The following is a 21,150-nucleotide window of genomic DNA, read 5'->3' as shown; positions in this document are numbered from 1 at the left end:
ATAGGAAGATTGAATAGCACTTATGGTAATGGCAGAATGTGAGTTAACATCAACACATGACTTGTTTTTTCCAATGTTGCTGTTTAAGGACTGAACCAAGGACTCCTGCTGATACTGATGTGAAACTATTTTATTAATGACGATGTAGCTGGATTGCGGATTTTACTAATGATAATGTAACTTTCATAGATGTAATTTATTCAAGATTGTGATATTGAAAATGCAATTTAAAACTGGTTAAAAAAAGTTATTGGAGATGCAGTTGGGTAGTTAGCTTTCACTAAAAAATACTAATGGTAGGTCAGCACTAATGAGGGACACATTAGCAAAGCACATTTACTTTTGATAATTATTGAAATTATGAACTATGATTCAATCTCAAGACCGGAGCCATGGATTATGCATTTCCTTTGTCCATTTTATTAATCAGCAGCCTTTACAATTAGAAAAAAAAACCTTTATTTCACAGAAATCTTAGGGAAGGGGTATTCCACATAACCTATCAAACTCTAAATTCATAACATAGTCCATGTTTATGTCCCCTCTTTCTTCGTGAGATAAAAATGGTCAGTTCCTTCTTGTTCATTCCCGTTTGGAGCCGTCATTCCCTAGAAGAGAAAATACACCTTGTAACTATTCCATGCAGAACCAATATGACGTTCAAGTGGAGGGCACGCAAATAGCAATGTCACCTTAAATCTCAAATACAGTATTCAAAAGCATGATAATGGCAAAATAGTCATACTACTACCATAGGAAAGTCCCAAATGTATCCTGCATCAACTTTGTCACCGGGTCAACAGAAACCTCTTGCTAAAGCGGGTGTTGTCTTCATGTCCTTAACCCCTTCACTGCCATGGACATAATGCTATTAAAGAACGAGTTACTTACCTTCGGTAGCGACTTTTCTGGTGGATACATTAGCTTCCTGTGGATTCCTCACCTAATGAATACTCCCATTGCGCCAGCATTCAACGGAAATCTTCTTCCTAGCTTCTGCATGTCGACGAGCAGTTGCCCACGCGATGCCGTCTGACGTCATACAGGCAATAAGAGGTCCTCGCCGACGTGCCGACGTCAGTACCAACATTTTTTACGTGCCTGAGAATAGGCCATTGAGATCAAAGAACAATAGTAATATTTAATGATATTCCAAACAAACACATCATTCTGAGAATTCAACCTACCATTTTTTTTTTAAACAAGTAAATAAATATATTAACTATATATATAGATATAAACATATATACATAATATATACAAATCCTCAAAACCAAGAGGAGCACACTCAAGAATTACTTGGTTAGACCAAACAGGCAACGGGGAAGCGGGTGGGACCGCGAGGAATCCACAGGTAGCTAATGTATCCACCAGAAAAGTCGCTACCGAAGGTAAGTAACTCATTCTTCTGATGGATACAACTACCTGTGGATTCCTCAACTAATGAAGAGTCCCAAAGCAGTACCGCACTCGGTGGTGGGTGCCTGAATGGTCAAACCAAGAAATCCTGCAGCACTGACCGTGCAAAATGGCCATCCCTTCTGACCTCAGAGTCCAAGCAGTAATGCTTCGCAAAAGTATGAAGGGATGACCAAGTTGCGGCCTTGCAGATGTCGACCACAGGAACACCCCTAGCCAAGGTCGAAGAGGCCGACTTAGCTCTGGTGGAATGAGCTCTTATACCATCAGGAGGATCCTTCTTTGCTAAAGAGCAACACATTTTAATGCAAAGAGCAACCCACCTGGAGAGTGTTCTCTTGTGGACTGCCTTTCCTCTCCTCTTTCCCACGTATCCGATGAAAAGCTGATCCTCGAGCCTGAAATCCTTTGTCCTGTCTATATAAAAGCTTAGTGCCCTCTTTGGGTCCAAGCGGTGTAGTCTCTCTTCTTCCTTTGACGGATGAGGCGGAGGATAAAACGTGGATAGAGTAATTGTCTGGGCCAAATGAAAGGGTGAAACAACCTTCGGAAGGAAAGCAGCCTTCGTCCTCAACACCACCTTATCCCCATAAAAAGATGTATAAGGGGGTTTTACCGATAGAGCCTGCAACTCACTCACTCTCCTTGCAGAGGTAATTGCAACCAGGAAAACCGTTTTAAGAACCAATAATCTTATGGGGCAAGAATGCATAGGCTCAAAAGGGGACCCCCATAAGGAAAGTTAGAACCACAGTCAAATCCCATTGAGCCATAACGAAAGGAGTTGGAGGGATTTTATTCATAAGGCCCTTCAAGAATCTAAGTACTATTGGTGATTTAAATAAAGAAGGCTGGTCTGGAAGACAAAGAAAGGCTGACAAGGCAGACAAGTAACCCTTAACAGTAGCCACTGCACAACCCCTCTGTGCTAAAGACAAAGCAAAAGATAAAACATCTGACAAATGAGCACGTAAGGGATCAATCTGCCTCTCTCCACACCAAACCACAAATTTAGACCACCTATTAGCGTAGATAGATTTAGTGGAGTGTCGCCTGGCCGATAAGATAACATCCACTACATCAGGCAGGAGAGAGAAAGAACTCAGGTTGCCCCGTTCAATCTCCAGGCATGAAGGTGCAGGCTCTGGAGGTGGGGGTGTAAAACCTGCCCCTGCGACTGCGAGAGGAGGTCTGCCCTGAGAGGGAGACGGAGCGGAGGGCACAGTGAGAGTTGGAGAAGGTCCGAGTACCACACCCTCCTTGGCCAATCCGGAGCAATTAAGATGACTTGAGCCCGGTCTTGGCAAACTTTACTCAACACACAAGGAATCAAGGGTATGGGGGGAAACGCGTAAAGCAACTGGTCGCACCAGGTCATCTGAAACGCATCCCCCAAAGCTCCTTGTACCGGATACTGGAGGCTGCAGAATAACGGGCAGTGCGAGTTCTCCCGGGTGGCAAACAGATCTATCCGAGGAAACCCCCACATCTGGAAGATTAACCGGACTTGATCTGGATGGAGACGCCACTCGTGAGCGGCTGAGAAATGGCGACTGAGATTGTCCGCACGTACGTTCAAGACTCCGGCCAGATGATTTGCTACCAAGCAAATCTGATGGTCCTTTGCCCAGGACCATAGCCGTAGAGCTTCTCTGCAGAGAAGGTACGACCCTACCCCTCCCTGTTTGTTTATATACCACATTGCAGTAGTGTTGTCCGTCAGGACCTGAACCGACTGACCAAGAAGGGACGGGAGGAAGGCCTTGAGAGCCAGACGTACAGCCCGTAACTCCAACAGATTGATATGAAACACCTGTTCTACTGGAGACCAAAGTCCCTTGATCTCCAGGTCCCACAGATGAGCTCCCCACCCTAGAGTGGAAGCATCCGTTATTACTGTGGCCACAGGCGTAGCTTGCGAGAACGGCTTTCCTCTGGAAAGATTGCCGTCCGCAATCCACCATTTCAAATCCATGGCAGCATCTCTGGAGATTCTCACCGAGCCTTCGAGATCCCCTTTGTGTTGAGATCACTGCCTTCGGAGGCACCACTGAAGAGCCCTCATGTGCCAGCGAGCATGCATGACCAACAGTATGCAAGAAGCAAACAGACCGAGCAGACGTAGGACCTTGAGGACTGGAATGACTGCTCCACTTTGAAACATTGGAACCAACGCCTGAATGTCCTGAATCCGCTGAGGCGGAGGAAAGGCTCGGTTCAATGTTGTATCCAGTACTGCCCCTATGAACAGGGGGCGCTGAGAGGGCTCTAGGTGAGATTTGGGCATGTTCACCCAAAAGCCCAGGTCGAACAACAACTGGGTTGTCGACTGCAGGTGATGCAACACGAGCTCCGGAGACCTGGCTTTGATCAACCAGTCGTCTAGATAAGGAAATACTGCTATCCCATTCCTTCTGAGCTCTGCCGCAACCACCGACATCACCTTCGTGAAGACTCGAGGTGCTGAAGTAAGACCAAACGGGAGGACCGCAAACTGATAGTGCTGCGACCCCACCACAAAACGGAGATACTTCCTGTGCGACCTGAGTATCGGGATATGAAAGTAAGCATCCTGCAAGTCGACAGACACCATCCAATCTCCATTGTTCAGTGCCAAAAGCACCTGAGCTAGGGTCAGCATCTTGAACTTTTCCTGTTTGAGGAACCAATTCAAGATCCTTAGGTCCAGGATTGTTCTCAAACGACCATCCTGCTTGGGAATCAGGAAGTACCTTGAATAACAACCTTGACCCCTTTCCTGCTCTGGAACCAACTCCACCGAGCCCTTTGAAAGGAGGACTTGAACCTCCTGTTCCAACAACAGGAGGTGTTCTTCTGAACAAGAAGATGGGCGGGGCGGGATGGGGGGCGGAAAGTCCCAAAAGGGAAGGGTGTAGCCTTTTCTCACAATGCTGGTAACCCAGGAGTCTGAAGTTATGATCTCCCACTTGTGGAGAAAATTCAGTAACCTCCCCCCTACAGGAGTGGAGTGAGTGGGAATTGGTGGAAGCCTAAGGCTGCTTCCCCTGCTGCACCCCTCCAGAGGAAGAGGAAAAGGCAGAGTGCTGCTGAGAGGCTCCCCTGGTACGGACCCTACCCCTCCCTCTAAAAGATCTATAGGAGAGAGCAGAGGTAGGCTTCTGGAATTTCCCTCGAAAGGAGGAGGAGGAGGAGCCACAATCAAATCCTCGAAACCTCCTAAAAAATCTGGAGGAGGCAGAAGAAGTGGCTTGCAAGCCCAGCGACTTGGCCGTGGCCCTGCTCTCCTTGAACCTCTCTAAGGCCGAATCCGCCTTGGCACCAAAGAGCTTGTTCCCAACAAAAGGAAGGTCCAGTAGGGTCGACTGCACATCAGAGGAAAATCATGAGTTACGAAGCCAAGCCTGCCTCCTCGTAACTACAGCAGTGCCCATTGCCCTAGCAATGGAGTCAGTTGTATCCAACCCAGATTGGATAACCAGAGTTGCAGCTGCCTGAGCGTCCAATACTAGATTTAACAGCCCCTGAGGGACCTCCGTATGCGTTGATGCAATCTCGTCCATCAGGGCATAAATGTATCTTCCTAAAATACATGTAGCATTGGTGGACTTCAATGCCATGCTACATGAAGAGAACACCTTTTTGGATGCCATGTCCATCTTCTTGGAGTCTCTATCCGAGGGCACAGATGGAAAAGAGCCAGGAGCAGACCTTGCCGAGCAGGAAGCCTGGACCACCAAGCTTTCAGGTGTTGGATGTCTGGTAAGAAAACCAGGGTCAGCCGGTGCAGCCCAATACCTCCTAGCCACAGATCTATTGACAGCTGAAGAAGACCCCAGCTTCTTCCAGACTTCCAAAACAGGGTCCAGCAAAGCCTCATTGAACGGCAAAAGTGGTTCTGCAGATGTAGAGGCCGGGTGCAACACCTCTGTCAACAAATTCTGCTTGGCTTCAGTTACCGGCAAAGGAAGATCCAAGAAGCTAGCTGCCTTCCTGATAACAGAATAAAAAGTGGCCGCCTCTTCTGTATACTCCCCAGGAGATGACAAGTCCCACTCGGGGTAAGTATCTAGGCCACTAGCAGTGTCCAGCCCATGGAGACCCTCACGAGAGTCCTCAAGCTCTCCTTCCTCCATGTTTTGTCTCTGGTACTCCTGCTCTTCAAGGAGGTGGAGAGCAAGCCTCCTCGAGTGCAGCCTCTCCTCTATCCTCGGCGTCGACATGGCGTCAGCTGATGTTGAAGAACGATGCCGATCAAGGAGTCGCATGGAGAGAAGACTGCTTTGGAGTTGCAGGAGGTCTAGACGGCGGCACTGGTTGAAACATCGAAGCCACCGGAGCCGAAGTCTCAGGAGCCACCGGAGCCGATACCGGCAGCGAGCCCACGTTCCCCAGGGGGAGAAAGGGCATAAAGGGTGCCGGTCGAAGCGGAGCCGGAGCACCCATGTTGAAGGCCAAAGGGCCCGAAGGACCAGCCGGTCCACCACCTGGAGCCATCTGCTGGAAGATGGAAAACATTGCATTTAAAAATGCGGTACTATCAGCTCCAGGGGCCGGGAAAGCCGGGTACTGGGGTGCCTGGTTCGAAGGCGACACCGACCTCGACGTCTGCAACGACGGAGAAAATATTTGAGGCTGCGGAACCTCAAACACTGAAGGTGGTTGGCCCGATGACCCGGGCGAAGTCGGTGAGGCTGGAGAAGGCAACGGCGTCGACGGATGGGGAGTGACAGTGGGACTGACCTCCCAAGTCTTCCGACGTCGAGTTGATAGTGACCTCGACCTCTCTTTACTCGACCGGCGCCGGGAGTCCCGATGACGCCGATGAGACTTCGGTGACGAGGATTTTCGATGACATCTCTTTTCCTTCCTTTTCGACTTCGCCAGAAAAAGCTTAGCCTCGCGCTCTTTCAGGGCCTTAGGATTCATATGTTGACACGAATCGCACTTGTCAACATCATGATCGGAACTAAGACACCACAAACAGTCTTAGTTAGTTACCGACATTTTGCCCCCACACTCACGGCAGGGCTTGAATCCTGACTTTCTTTGCGACATTGTAATCTCAAAGAAAAAAATAGATCCAAAAAACACACTGTAACTGTCGAACAGCAACAGTAGCTCCCTCTAAGATAACCGTTTCGAATGGCACGGAAAAAAGTGAACTGACGTCGGCGAGGACCTCTTATTGCCTGTATGACGTCAGACAGCGTCGCGTGGGCAACTGTGACGTCCTCTTCGACGTGCAGAAGCTAGGAAGAAGATTTCCGTCGAACGCTGGCGCAATGGGAGTATTCATTAGGTGAGGAATCCACAGGTAGTTGTATCCATCAGAAATAGGCTGATCTGCCCCCAGGGAGAACAGGAGTGACCCCTTAGGCAAGGGTTGTTCCCCCCTCAAGCTATTTTTTTAAAAGATCATTTCTGCCCCCCCCCCTCTCCCAGTGGGCAGATTGGCCTTTATTAATTAGGCCGATCTGCCCCTTTTGGCAGGGGGTGGGGTGCAGAAGTCACTAGAAACCAGGGTTTTTTAAATATTTTTTTTAAACCTTTATACTGATAAGGGGTGCGACCCCTTATGCAAGCTCACAAATGGCCTAAAGTACAAATTACTTACCTTCGGTAATGAAATATCTGGTAGAGACATACTCTAGTTGCAGATTCCTTACCTTAGAATTTCCCCCCAGGCGTTAGACTGTATCTGGAGATTTTTCTTCGAGCAATACCCTTGGGCGTCTGTAGGTGGCGTTGTTCGACTCCGCAGGCATCGACTGATGCCTTGATGACGTCTGGAGTAGTACACTGACGCCGCCCTCCCGCAGTGATGTCAGTTTCTTTTAACGACTTTCCACGCCAGAGCGCAGAGCCGCTAAAAACACTGAGATTGGTGTGACAGAGCTAAGGACCTGAAAGGGTGGAACACCTGTCCCCAGAAATAATTTCGCAAAGCGGGGAGGATGGGCGGGCGGTAAGGAAGCTGCAACTAGAATGTGTCTCCCACCAGATATTTCAAATGCCGAAGGCAACTAACCTGTACATCTGATAGAGACTTCTAGTTGCAGATTCCTTACCTTAGAATTGATACCCAAGCAATGCCATCCTATGTGGTGGGCTGCGAACAAAGATCATACTAGAAAGTCTTGCAGGACTGAACGACCAAAGTAGCCGCCTCAACGGACCTGACTATCCAGGCAGTAATGCTTATCAAACGTGTGCAGGGATGCCCATGTAGCTGCCCGACAGATATCCAGGACAGGAACTCCGCGTGCTAATGCCGTGGAAGCCGCAATTTCTCTGTTGGAATGAGCACGCAAGCCTTCAGGAGGTTGCTTTTTAGCCAAAGTGTAGCACATTTTGATGCAAAGAAGCACCCATCGAGAGATGATATGCTTTTGCACCGCCTTCCCTTTCTTAGCACCCACCTAGCCAAAGAGTTGATTGTCCACCTGGAAATCTTTAGTACAATGGAGGTAGAACACCAACACTCTTTTTGGGTCCAGAAAGTGGAGTCTCTCCCCTTCTCATGGGAAGGGTGTGGGAGTGTGTAGAAGGTAGGCAAAGTGATGGACTGGCCTACATAAAATGGTGTAAATACCTTAGGAAGGAATGAAGCTCTAATGCGTAACACCACTTTGTCAGGGTGTACAGACAAGTTTGGAGGCATTGAAGAAAGCACCTGGAGCTCACTCACCCTGCAAGCAGAGGTGATAGCGACAAAGAAAGACAGTTTGAATGCGAGGATCCGCATGGGACAATTATGCATTGGCTCAAAGGGGGTACACATTAAATAAGTAAGTACAAGATTAAGATCCCACTGAGGCATAATAAATGGAGTGGGAGATAATAAGTGGGTGAGCCCTTTTAAGAACCTACTGACAATAGGAGATTTAAAGAGTGAGGGCTGATCAGGTAACCTTTAAGGGTTCCCAAAGCAGAGCCCTGCTGGGCTAAATAATGAACAGAAGAACCTCTGACAGAGGGGCACAAATGTGATCAACAGATTTGTTGGTACACCATGCCACAAGATTTATTCCAACGACAGGCATATACAGTTTTAGTCGATGGATGCCTGGCTGCCAAGAAACATTGCAGACTTTGGGTGGAAGAGCAAATGCATTCAACTGTTGCAGCTCAATCTCCACGCATGAAGGTGGAGGTTGGACAGGTGCCGGTGGAGAACCGTCTCCTGCTGCTGTGACAGAAGAATCCGCCCAAAGAGGCAGTCTGAGTGGAGGATGGATTGGACATGCTCAATAGCTCTGGATACCACACTCTTCAAGCCAGTCCGGAGCCACCAAGAAAACTTGGGCCCGGTCGTACTTGATTTTCTTGAGAACTCTGGGTAGAAGAGGGCTAGACGGGAAGGCGTACAGGAGGCTGGAGCTCCACTCGAGATGAAAAGCGTCTCCGAGCGAGTGCCGTCTTCGAAAATTCCAACGTGCAAAACAGCTGACATTGCGTGTTCTCTGCGGAGCAAACAGATCTAACCAAGGCTCTCCCCACTTGAGACCTTGCGTCACCTCCAGATAGAGACGCCATTCGTGATCGACTGTGCGTCGGGCGGCTGAGTTTGTCTGCTCTGGCGTTGAGAGCCTGCCAGATGTTCAACCATCAGCGTAACTCCCTGATATTCCAGCCATGTCCAGAGGCGTAGTGCTTCCTGACAAAGGGTCCAGGACCCTACCCCGAGTTGTCTGTTGGAGTACCACATGGCGGTAGTGTTGTCTGTGAACACCTGCACCACTTTCCCTTAGAGAGGGAAGGAATGTTTTTGACCTAGTATGCCTTGCCCGGAGCCCGGAGCTCCAGCATTTTTATGTGGAGCCCGACTCCGCCGGAAACCAGAGGCCTCTGATCTCTGCTTCTCCCATGTGGCCACACCAACCCACAAGTGACGCATCTGTCACTATAGAGAGATCTGGTTGGGGAAGGGAGAGGGATCTGCTGTTGACACAATTTGGATTCTAAAGCCACCACTGCAGGTCTTTCGCAGTCCCCTCCGAGATATGGACCATGTCTGAGCGATTTCCCTGATGCTTGCGCCCACTGGAACTTTAGGTCCCACTGCAGAGTGCGCATATGCCATCTGGCATGTGTACTAGCAGGAGACAGGAGGCCATGAGGCCCAGCAGGCTCACACTCACCGAAACCCAAGACCGAGGCTGAAAGAAAGATCTGAATCATAGCCTGAAGGTCTTGGACTCGCTTGTCTGGAGAATAAGCGAGAAATTGCACTGTATCCAGAACAGCTCCAATGAAAGTGAGCGTCTGAGAGGGAGTCAGGTGTGACTTCGGCACGTTTATAGTGAACCCCAGCTTGTGCAGGAAGGTTCGCCATAGTCCTGAAGGTGAGAGACGACTGTCTGGGGAGAAGGCGCCTTCAACAGCCAGTCATTGAGGTAGGGGAAAACTGAGACCCCTAACTGCACAGATGAGCTGCAACCACCGCCATCATTTTTGTGAACACCAGAGGGGCGGTGGTAAGGCCGAAAAGGAGCATGGTAAACTGAAAGTGCTCGTGACCTACCATGAATCGTAGGTAACGTCTGTGGGCAGGCAGGATGGGGATGTGAAAATAAGCGTCCTGCAAGTCCAACGCTACCATCCAGTCTCATGGGTCTAAGGCAGAAAGAACCTGAGCCAGGGTGACCTTTTTTAATTTCTCCTTCTTGAGGAAGTAGTTCAGGACCCGAAAGTCTAGGATTGGATGTAAGCCCTTGTCCTTCGTTGGTATAAGAAAGTAGCAGGAATAACAACCACGACCCACTTCTGGCACAGAGGACTCTTTCTATAGCTCCCTTGGCCAAGAGAGCCATGACTTCCTGGTGGAGAAGCACAAAATGATCCTCCGGAAGATGATGGAAGGATGGTGGCATGTGTGGTGCTGCAGATTCCAAAGGAGGGTGGGGAGGAGTAGCTCTTCCGAATGATCTGCAAAACCCACCCATCAGTGGTGATAAGTTCCCAGAGGGGCAGGTGATGGCGGATCCTGCCCCTAACTGGGTAGGAGTGACGGGACGGACTAGGAGGGTTTGGAGACTGCACCGGGGGGGTGGGGGGGGGAGGGGGGGGTTACAGAGGTGGAGTGGACAGACCTATGGTTCCCTGTCTCACAGCCACGTGGAATTCCGCGACCTCGGCCATGCATAGGCTGCCCAGCGTGCGTGGCACGATGGCTGGGTTGAGGACATGACAGGGTGCCCCTTCCGTGTTCCACGAAATGGATGAAAAGCTGAATGCGGTGGGCGAGTGGCGGAGGAAAGACCAAGGGTCCGAGCCGTAGACTGGGAATCATTGAATCTCTCCAAGGCAGAGTCCGCTTTGTCTCCAAGAGACGGGTGCCATCAAAGGGCATGTCCATGAGTGACTGTTTGACATCCCCCGAGAAGCCACAAGTGTGTAACCAGGCATGGCGCCGTAAGACCACTGTTGTTGCAACCGATCTGCCCAGAAAGTCTCTCGTATCCCGCCCACAACGGATAGTGAACTTTTCTGCATCTCTCCCATCTTTCACTGCTTGGAGGCGATAGCACGGGCCTCCTCCGGTATCTGCGGCAGGGACTTGCGCAACTGTAACCCACAGGGAGTGGGTATAACGTCACAAAAAACATGCAGTGTTCACAGACCGCAGTGCGAGGCTGCAGGAAGAAAACAACTTCTTGGCAAATTGTTCCAGCCTTTTGGATTCACTATCCTGGGGTACGGAAGGGAATGCGCCTGAAGAAGTGAAGCCTGGATAACACGACTCTCAGGAGTGGGTGTTGGGACAGGAATTTTGGGTCGGTCGGTGCAGGCCAATGGCGGCTAGCAATAGTCCTGTTCACAGGAGCCCCTGTGTTGGGTTTGGACCATGTACCCAAAAGGACATTGGTGAGGGCCTCATTGAATGAGAGAAGGGGTTCTGAAGTAGAAGCCCCAGCTGAAGCACCTCAGTCAGGAGATTAGACCTGACTTCCACAGTAGGTAGCTCAAGGCTGAGGACCTCAGCTGCCCTACTGACCACCATACTGTAAGTTGCTTCCTCCGCCGTAGCCACACTAGGAGGAGACAGCATGCCAGCGTCAGGAGAAGTATCCAGACCACTGGCTTCACCCAAATCCTGTTCCCAGTCCACAGCATGGTCATCCTGGTATTCATAATGGTCCAGGGATCCATCCAATTCCTCCCCATAGGAAAAAGGTGTCCGAATCAGACCTTGGGTGAATAGGCCCCACTGAAGCCGATGGTGCAGTCGACCGATGCCTCTCCGAGTCGTCTGGGATAAATTCTTGTTCTCCTCCAGGGGAACCCACAAACTATGGGTACCTCTCGAATCCCTATGAAGTTGGCAAAAATATAAATAAAAATAAATACGTATTTTTTAAAAAAAAACTTCTTAGCCAAAGCGTAGCACTTTTTGATGCAAAGAAGCACCCATCGTGAGATGTTACACTTCTGCACCGCCTTCCTTTCTTCGTCTCTTCACACCCATGACGATCCTGGTATGACCAGACAGACAACGGGGAGGCGGAGGGACCGTGAGGAATCCACAGGTAGCTAATATATCCACCAGAAAAAGCGTTACCGAAGGTAAGTAACTTGCTCTTCTGATGGATACAACTACCTGTGGATTCCTCACCTAATGAATAGAGTCCAAAGCAGTACCACCTCAGAGGGTGTCTGTCTGGTCAAACCAGGAAATCCTGCAGCACCGACCGCGCAAAATTGCCATCCCATTCGCACCTCTGCATCCAAACAAAAATGCTTCACAAAGGTGTAGAGGGAAGACCAAGTCACAGCCTTGCAGATGTCCACCATCAGAACACCTCTGGCCAAAGCCGATGAGGTTGACTTGGCCCTGGTGGAATGAGCCCTGATCCCCTCGAGGAGGATCCTTCTTTGCCAATGAGTAACATATTTTAATACAAAGAACGGCCCACCTGGAGATCGCTCTCTTGTGGACGGCCTTTCCCCTTCCTCACGTATCCAATAAAGAGTTGTTCATCCAACCGGAACACTCTTGTCCTGTCGACATAAAAACTGAGAGCCCTCTTAGGGTCCAGACGATGGAGTCTTTCCTCCTCCTTAGATGGATGCGGAGGAGGGTAGAACGTCAAGAGAGTTATTGATTGTCCCAAGTGAAATGGAGACACCACCTTGGGGAGGAAAGCCACCCTGGTCCTCAAAACCAACCTAATCCTTATAAAAAGTGGTGAAAGGCGGGTGAGCAGAAAGAGCCTGCAGTTTTGCTAACACGTCTAGCCGAAGTGATGGCCACCGTTTGAAAAAACAAATATCCTAATGGGCAGCAAGGAAGTCAACACCAAATTCAAGTCCCACTGCGCATAATAAAAGGCCTGGGAGGAAATTTATTAGTAAGCCCCCTCAAAAATCGAACAACCAAAGGAGATCTGAATAGGGAGGGCTGATCTGGAAGATATAAAAAAGTCGAAAGGGCCGAAAGATAGCCCTTAACCGTGGGCAAAGCACAACCACGCTGAGCCAATGACAACGCGAACAACAAAACATCAGAAAGATGGGCACTTAAGGGATACATTTATCTTCTCCCACACCAACGAACAAAATTAGCCCTCCTACTTGCATAGACCAACTTGGTGGAGTGTCGTCTGGCTGATAAAAGAACGTCCACCACCTTCGGTGGAGAGAAAAGGAACTCCGGTTGCCCCCGTTCGATCGCCAGGCATGAAGCTGCAGGCTTTGGAGGTGGTGTGTCGAACCTGCCCCTGCGAAAGGAGGTCTGCCCTGAGAGGGAGGGAGCGGAGGGTACAGTGAGTCGGAGAAGGTCTGCATACCACACCCTTCATGGCCAATCCAGAGCTTTCAGAATGACTTGGGCCCGGTCTTGCCGAATCTTCCTCAAAACCCGAGGAATCAAGGGGGTATGGGAGGAAACGCGTAAAGCAACTGGTCGCACCAGGACATCTGAAACGCGCACCCCAACGCTCCTTGCATCGGATACTGGAGGCTGCATAACGACTGACAATGCGCATTCTCGAGTGGCAAAGAGGTCTATTCAGGGAAAAAAAAACCATCCGAAAGATGTAAAGAACTAGATCCGGATGCAGACACCACTCGTGGTTGTCCGAGAAGAAGCGACTGAGCTTGTCCGCATGTACGTTTAGGACCCCGGCCAAATGGTTTGCCACTACACAAAGCCGATGGTCCCGCACCCGGGACCAGAGTCGCAGAGCCTCTCTGCAAAGAAGTACTACCCTACACCCCCCCTGTTTGTTGATATACCAAATCGCAGTTGTGTTGTCCATCAGAATCTGAACTGACTGACCGCAAAGGGAAGGGAGGAAGGCCTTGAGGGCCAAACGAATCGCCCGCAGTTCCAGCAGATTAATATGAAACCTCTGCCTCTACTGGAGACCAACGATCCTTGATCTCCAGATCCTCCAGATGAGCTCCCCACCCAACGGTGGAGGCATCCGTTATCACTGTGGCCACCAGAGTTGGCTGCGAGAACGGCTTCTCTTGAGAAAGGTTGCCTTCCACAGCCCACCATCGGAGATCCGCTGCAGTGTCTCTGGAGACCCTCATCGATTCCCCGAGATCTCCTCTGTGCTGAAGCCACTGCTTGCGGAAGCACCACTGAAGAGCCCTCATATGCCAGTGTGCATGCGTGACCAACAGAATGCAAGAAGCGAACAGACCGAGCAAACAAAGGACCTTGAGGACCGGAACTACTGCTCCTTCTTGAAACATTGGAACCAGCGCCTGAATGTCCTGTATCCGCTGTGGCGGAGGAAAGGCTCGATTCAATGTTGTGTCCAGTACTGCCCCTATGAACAGGAGACGTTGAGAGGGCTCTAGGTGAGACTTGGGCACATTTATTGAAAAACCCAGCCTGAACAACAACTGGTTGTCAGCTGCAGATGACGCAGCAAAAGCCCCGGAGACTCAGCTTTGATCAACCAATCGTCCAGGTAAGGGAATACTGCTACTTCCCTTTCTCCTGAGGTGTGCTGCAACAACTGCAATCACCTTCGTGAAGACCCGTGGTGCGGAAGTAAGACCAAAAGGAGAGGACCGCAAACTGGTAGTGCTGCGATCCTACCACAAACCGGAGATACTTCCTGTGCGACTTGAGAATGGGAATGGGAAAATAAGCATCCTGCAAGCCGACCGACACCATCCAATCCTCCTTGTCCAACACCAAAAGCACCTGTGATAGAGTCAGCATTTTTAATTTCTCCTGTTTGAGGAACCAATTCAAAATCCTCAGGTCCAAAATAGGCCTCAGATGACCATCCTTCTTGGGGATCAGGAAGTACCTGGAATAACACCCCTGACCCCTTTCTTACTCTGGAACAACCCCACTGCACCTTTCAATAATAGGAGAGAACCTCCTGTTGTAACAGCAAGAGATGATCTTCTGAACAAAAAGGAAAGACGGGGAGGGAAGTGAGGCGGGATCTCCCGAAAGGAAGGGGCGTAACCTCTTCTCACCAAACTGATGAAGTCTGTTGTTATAGACTCCCATATGGGAAGAAAGAGTGAAAGCCTCCCCCTACCGGAGAGGTATAAGAAACAATGGTGAGAGGACTAGGGCTTCTTTCCTTGAGGTAACCCTCCAGCGGAAGAGGAAGGGTGCTGCTGCTGGGTGGCACCTCTTGTGCCGACTCTACCCCGCCCCCTGTATGAGCGATAAGGGAGGCTGGAGGACTGCTGCGATCTCCCACGAAAGGAAGAACCTCTTCCAAAAACATGCAGCCGTCTAAGAGATCGAAATGGGGTAGCAGCAGCCTGCAGACACAAAGATCTAGCTGTGGCCCTACATTCTTTAAAGCGCTCTAGCGAAGAGTCCGCTTTTGAACCAAACAGTTTTGCCCCATCAAAGGCAGATCCAGCAACATAGTCTGGACGTCTGTCGAAAATCCGAAGTGCGTAACCACGCATGCCGTCTGGAGGCAACGGAAGTCCCCATGGCTCTTGCAATAGAGTCCGTGGTATCCAGCCCTGTCTGAATAACCTGTGTAGCCGCCACCACGAGCGTCGCGAAAGAAGACTACACAAATCCTGGCACATGTCCGGAAGTACAGTCTTCGTCGCATCCATTATGGCATGGATATACCTGCCCAGAATACATGTTGCATTGGCAATTTTAGAGCCATGCTGCAAAAAGAACACACCTTCCTGGCCGATTGGTCCATCCATTTGGATTCCCGGTCCGAGGGTACTCCCGGAAACGAACCAGGGGCCGACCTCAAAGAGCAGGATGCTTGCACCACCAAGCTCTCTGGTGAAGGGTGTTTGGATAAAAACTCCAGGTCCCCAGGCGCAGATCTATAATGCCTGGCCACCGACCTACTATCAGCCAAAGAAAAAAACAGGCTTCTTCCAAACCTCTTCGATCGGATCCATCAAGGGCTTCATTAAATGGTAAAAGAGGATCCACCACGGCTGTAGCAGAATGCAAATCCTCAGTCGAAAGGTTGGTCTTCACCTGCGCCGTCGGTAAAGGAAGATCCAGAAATGCTGCGGCCTTCCTAATAAGATTGGTAAGAGCTGCCTCCTCTGTATATTCATCAGGGATGGCAGATCATATTTGAGAGGTTTCAAGACCACTTGCTGTGTCCAACCCAGGGAAATCACCCTGGGGGTCAGTGATCTCCCCTTCTTCGAGGAATTGCTGCTGATATTCCCTCTCCTCTAAAAGTCTAAGTCATGGAGCAGAGCAACGTCGGTGAATGGCGCCGGGAAGGGCTCATGACAGGTTCTCCGGATCCACCGACGCCGCAGATGGATCCATCAGCGCCATGGAGAAGGCACCCGCATCCGATGCCGACATCCGACCCCATCACCTCCAACACCAGCATCAAAGGTCTCTCCCTCGACGTCGAGGGCTGCACTGTCGGCAGAGGGGCCTGACTTGAATCTCCAGCCAAACAAAATGGTATAAACGGCGTCGGTTTATATGGAGCTGGAACGAGATTGAAAGCCAGGGGACCAGTGGGGCAGCAGGCGCACCACCTCCCGGAGCCATATTTTGAAAAATCTGGAACATGGCATTAAGGAATGCTGCAGGATCCGTACCCCGGAGCCGGGAACGAAGGATAAGCCTGTGGAGCCGGTGCCGGGCTGGACTCTTCAGGTTCAGATGCACCGGCGAAGCCAGATGACTGAGGATCCACAACTTCAAAGACTGACGGGGCGGGGACGTTTGCGGCGTCGCAGGTTGAGGGGGGACACAGTCGGACTCACTTCCCAAGACCTTTGGTGCCGGGACGATGGAGACCTCGACTGACTTCTGACTGACGTCGGGAGTCACGATGACGTCACTTCTTATGGGATGACTTCCAGAAGAGGACCGATGGTGCCGCTTCCTCTCCTTCTTGGACCTTGCCAAGAAAAGCTTTTGCCTCGCGTTCCTTCAATGCCTTCGTATTCATCTTTTGGCAGGATCCGCCTTCTTGGAAGTCGTGATCGGAACTGAGGCACCAAAGACAATCGTTGTGCGGATCAGTCACAGACATGCAACCTCCACATTCCCTGCAAGGATTGAACCCCGACTTTTTCGGAGCCGACATCCTGGAAATACATACCTTCCGAAGAGCTAATGATACAGGTAACAGAAAAAGGGTCGGTGGAGGAAATCAAGAGACTTGTTTCTACACCATGACACAAATTGATGCCGACAAGCGTATACCATTTTGGTGGAGGGACTCCTGGTTGCCAAGATAAACTCACAGACTTCGTGTGGAAGGTCAAAAGCCGTCAACTGCCGCCGCTCTATCGCCACATGGAAAGCGAAGATTGGACAGCTTCAGATGGAGAACCATCCCTTGCTGCTGCACCAGAAGTGCCTCCCTAATTTGCAGTCTGACTGGAAGATCGGTGGCCATGCTCAATAGCTCTGGATACCATACTCTCGTGCCCAGTCTGGATCCACAAACATTACTTGGGCCAGAAGTGGTATTGGCAGGAAGGCGTAAAGGAAGCCCGAGATCCACTCAAGACTAAAAGCGTTGCAGAGCGAGTGCAGTCATGAAAACTTCAACATGCAAAACAGCTGACATTGAGTGCTCTCTACAGAGCCGAACAGATTACCAAAGCTCTCCCCATTTGTGAAAGACACCTTGCACCTTTTCTAGATGTAGACGCCATTCTAGATCGACTGACTCAATGACTGCATTTGTTCTGCTCTGACGCTTGGGGATCACACCAGATGTTGAACCACCAGCGATATGCCCTGATGTGCCAGCCATGTCCAGAATCACAGAGCCTCTTTATAAAGTGTCCAGGACCCTACTCTACCCTGTTTGTTGCAGTACCACATGCCAGTAGTGCCATCTGTGAACACTACCTCTACTTTCCCTTTGAGTAGAGGGAAGTATTTCAATGCAAGCGTGATTCCCTGGAGCTCCAGAAGGTTGATGTTGGGCCCAGAATCCGCATGAGACCAGAGGCCTATGATCTACGCCTCTATGTGGCCGCCCAATCCCAGTAGTGAGGCATCTGTCACTACTGAGATATCTGGTTTGGGGAAGCAAGAGATCCAGATTCCAAAGCCACCACAGCAGATCTTTCACAGTCCCCTCTGAGATCTAGACCATGTCGGAGAGATTACACTGATGCTGTGCCCACTGGAACTTAAGTCCCATTGAATAGCCCGCATATGCCATCTGGCATGTGTCACTAGCAGGATGCAGGACGCCATGAGGCCCTGCAGCCTCTGAGTTGTTTTCACCGAAAGCCAGGATAGAGGCTGAAACATCAGAATCATAGCATGAATATTCTTGATTCGCTTTTTGGGAGGATAGGTCGAAACTGCACTGTGTCCAGAACAGCCCCGATTAAACGGAGCATCTGATAGGAAGTCAGGCGAGACTTTGGCATGTTTATAGTGAACCTCAATGTATGCAGGAGGTTCGCCTTAGTCTGAAGGTGGGAGACAACTTTCTGGGGCGTGTCTGCCTTCAACAGCCAGTCATCGAGATAGGGGAAGACCGAAACCCCTAACCTGCACAGATGAGCTGCAACCACCGCCATCACTTTCGTCAACACCCGAGGGGTGCTGGTAAGGCCCAAAGGAATCACAGTAAATTGAAAGTGCTCGTGATCTACTAGGAATCGTAGACAGTACCCGTGGGCAGGCAGGATGGGAATATGGAAACAAGCACCCTGCAAGTATAACGCTACCATCCAGTCTCCTGGGTCTAAGGCAGACAAGACTTGAGCCAGAGTGATCATTTTGAACTTCTTCTTGCAGAACAGAATGAGGGCCCGAAGGTCTAGGATAGGACATAAGTCTTTGCCTTTTTTGGGCACCAGAAAGTAGCAGGAATAACAACTACAACCTACTTCTGGCACAGGGACACTCTCTATGGCACCTTTGGCGAAGAGAGCCGTGACTTTCTAGCAGAGAATTGCCAGATGATCATCTGGTAAGGGGCCATAAGATGGAGGCATGGCCGGTGGGGATTACCCCCTTTGTATGATATGCAAAACCCACCTGTCTGTCGTGATGGTCTCCTAGTGGGGCAGGTGAATGCGAATCCTGCCACCAACTGGTATATGAGGGTGGGTACTGACTAGGAAGGTTTGGAGGCTGCACCAGGGTGGAGTGGGCAAACCTGTGTTTTCCTGTCCCATGGGCCTGCAGGATTCTGCATCCCCGGTGGCTGTAAAAGGGACCCAACAGGAAGCCCGTTCCGTTGCCACGAAAGGGGCAAAATATGGACTGTTGGTGGTGAGGTGAAACAGAGAGGCCAAGGGATCGAGCCATAGCCCGGCACTCAAACCTCTCATGCGCTGAGTCCACCTTGTCCCCAAAGAGACAGGTGCCATCAAAGGGCATGTCCATGAGGGTCTGTTGGACATTTCCTGGAAAAACAGATGCCCTCAACCAGGCATGGCTCCTCAAGGCCACCGTCAACGCATCCCATTTACCTGTAGAATTGGTTGTGTCCATTTCACAGGGAATGGTGAACTTAGCTGCATCTCTCCCATCAGCAAAGGCTTGGGAGATGTTAGCCTGGGTCTTCTCCAGGATCTGCGGCAGAACTTGCACGACCGTATCCCACAAGCAGTGGTTAAAGCAGCACAAAAGGCATGCAGTGCTCACCGACCGCAAGGCCAGACTGGAGGAAGAAAACCTCATCTTCTTACCAAGTTCGTCTTTGATTCTCTATCCGGGGGAGTGGAAAGTAATGCACCAGATGACAATGATGCCTGGATGAAAAGGCTCTCAGGTGAGGGGTGTTGGGCCAGGAATTTAGGGTCGTTTGGAGCAGGCTGATGGGGGCGAGCAATTCTACTGTTTACAGGAGCCCATGTTCTGGGTCTGGACCAAGTACCCGGAAGGACATCAATAAGGGCTTCATTGAAGGGGAGGCTCGGCGGTAGAAGCCCCAGCTTGAAGCACCTCCGTCAGGAGATTCGTCCTGACCGCAACAGTGGACAGCTCCATGTCAATGACCTCAGCCACCCTACTGACCACAACAGAATAAGAGGTTCCCTCCGCCGTAGCCACGGTAGGAGGAGAATGCATGCCAGCATCTGGAGAAGTATCCAGACCATTAGCTTCACCCTATTCCTGTGCCCAGTCCAAATCAGGGTTATCTAGCTGGTATTCTAAAGGGTCCAGCGTCCCCTCCTATCCTTCCTTGTATTTGTACCCATAGTAATAAGGGTCCAAACCCAATCTGGGGTGAGAACCACATCTAAGTCAGAAGCAGCGTCGGCAGGCGCCGTTCTTTCTCCGGGTCATCGTGGGTAAGAATTGGGTCAACGTCGATCGTGTGCACCACCAATGTCAGAAGCACTGATGACCTAGCTGGTGTCGGGGAAGGTCGCGATGGCACGACCAGGGTCAGCAAGGATCCGGAGGGACCACTGGGGGCAGAGCCCAAAGACGCTGGCGTGGAACCAAAAGGGCCCTCATATGAACCCCTAGGCCTCGAAGGTGCCACAGAAGGGTCAGAATGACCAAATATGAGGCGCATGGCCTCAAAACACATTGAGTTTGGCAAGGGTCGCCCTGGCTCACGGAAAACTGGGGAGGTGCGGAGCACAGCAAGGACACTCCTCCCACGTCGCATCGGCTGAGCGATGCGGTGAAGTTGGAAAACGCCTTGCCTTCTTTGACGACTTCTTTCTCTGACCTGAATGACACGAATATTATGATGATGAGTGGTGGTGACTCCGCGAACAGTCTCAAGACACTCCTCATGAGTGACACCATGAACGATGCAGAGTCAAGCGTCGGGCCTTCATGAGCTTTAGGGACCGCTCCCTCAAAGCCTTCGGGTGCATGGCCTGGCACTCAAAGCACAACTTCGGGTTGCACTACAAACACAAACGGACCGGATGCCGATCTGTCCCCGACATCATATGGTGACAGGCCTCGCAAGGCTTGAACCCGTTCTTCGGGGACATCATGAGGCGCCAAGGGTCAACACAAAAAACAGACAAAAGGGTCCAATACACTTAAAAAATTAACAGGGTATCTCTTCTCCACATCAGCGTGTGGCACAGAAAAGAACGGATGTCACTACGCCGATTTCCTCAAGTAGTGGAACTAAAATGTTGTGGATGATTGCATGGCAAAGTAGTGGCTTATGGAAGGTAGGTATCCATACACAGACTTTTGAAAGGTTTCTCTAATGGAAGGTAAACCTCAGTCAATTTCGAAGTACTTCACTTTTGTATGATACAACAAGATAAAAGTAGGAAAATACAGGTCTGGTTGAGATGGGAACTGGGGGCAGCAAACAACACTCTACAGCCTTTTCCCCTGCTTAGGTC

General features: G+C 50.5%; 1 long non-coding RNA gene across 2 annotated transcripts in view; it reads right to left on the bottom strand.

Moving 5' to 3' along the window:
* Window positions 1–397: 397 nt before the first annotated feature.
* Window positions 398–21,150, bottom strand: part of LOC138260758 (uncharacterized) — a 57,479-nt gene continuing 36,726 nt past the window's right edge. For both annotated transcript variants that reach the window (XR_011198968.1, XR_011198967.1), the window contains one exon: window positions 398–608. This is a non-coding gene — a long non-coding RNA (uncharacterized lncRNA). The remainder of the gene's footprint in view (window positions 609–21,150) is intronic.

This window comes from Pleurodeles waltl, chromosome 10, assembly GCF_031143425.1.
Source record: "Pleurodeles waltl isolate 20211129_DDA chromosome 10, aPleWal1.hap1.20221129, whole genome shotgun sequence".
Lineage (NCBI taxonomy): Eukaryota > Metazoa > Chordata > Amphibia > Caudata > Salamandridae > Pleurodeles > Pleurodeles waltl.
The sequence above is the reverse complement of the archived record's forward strand: the minus strand, read 5'-3'. Positions and strand labels throughout refer to the sequence as shown.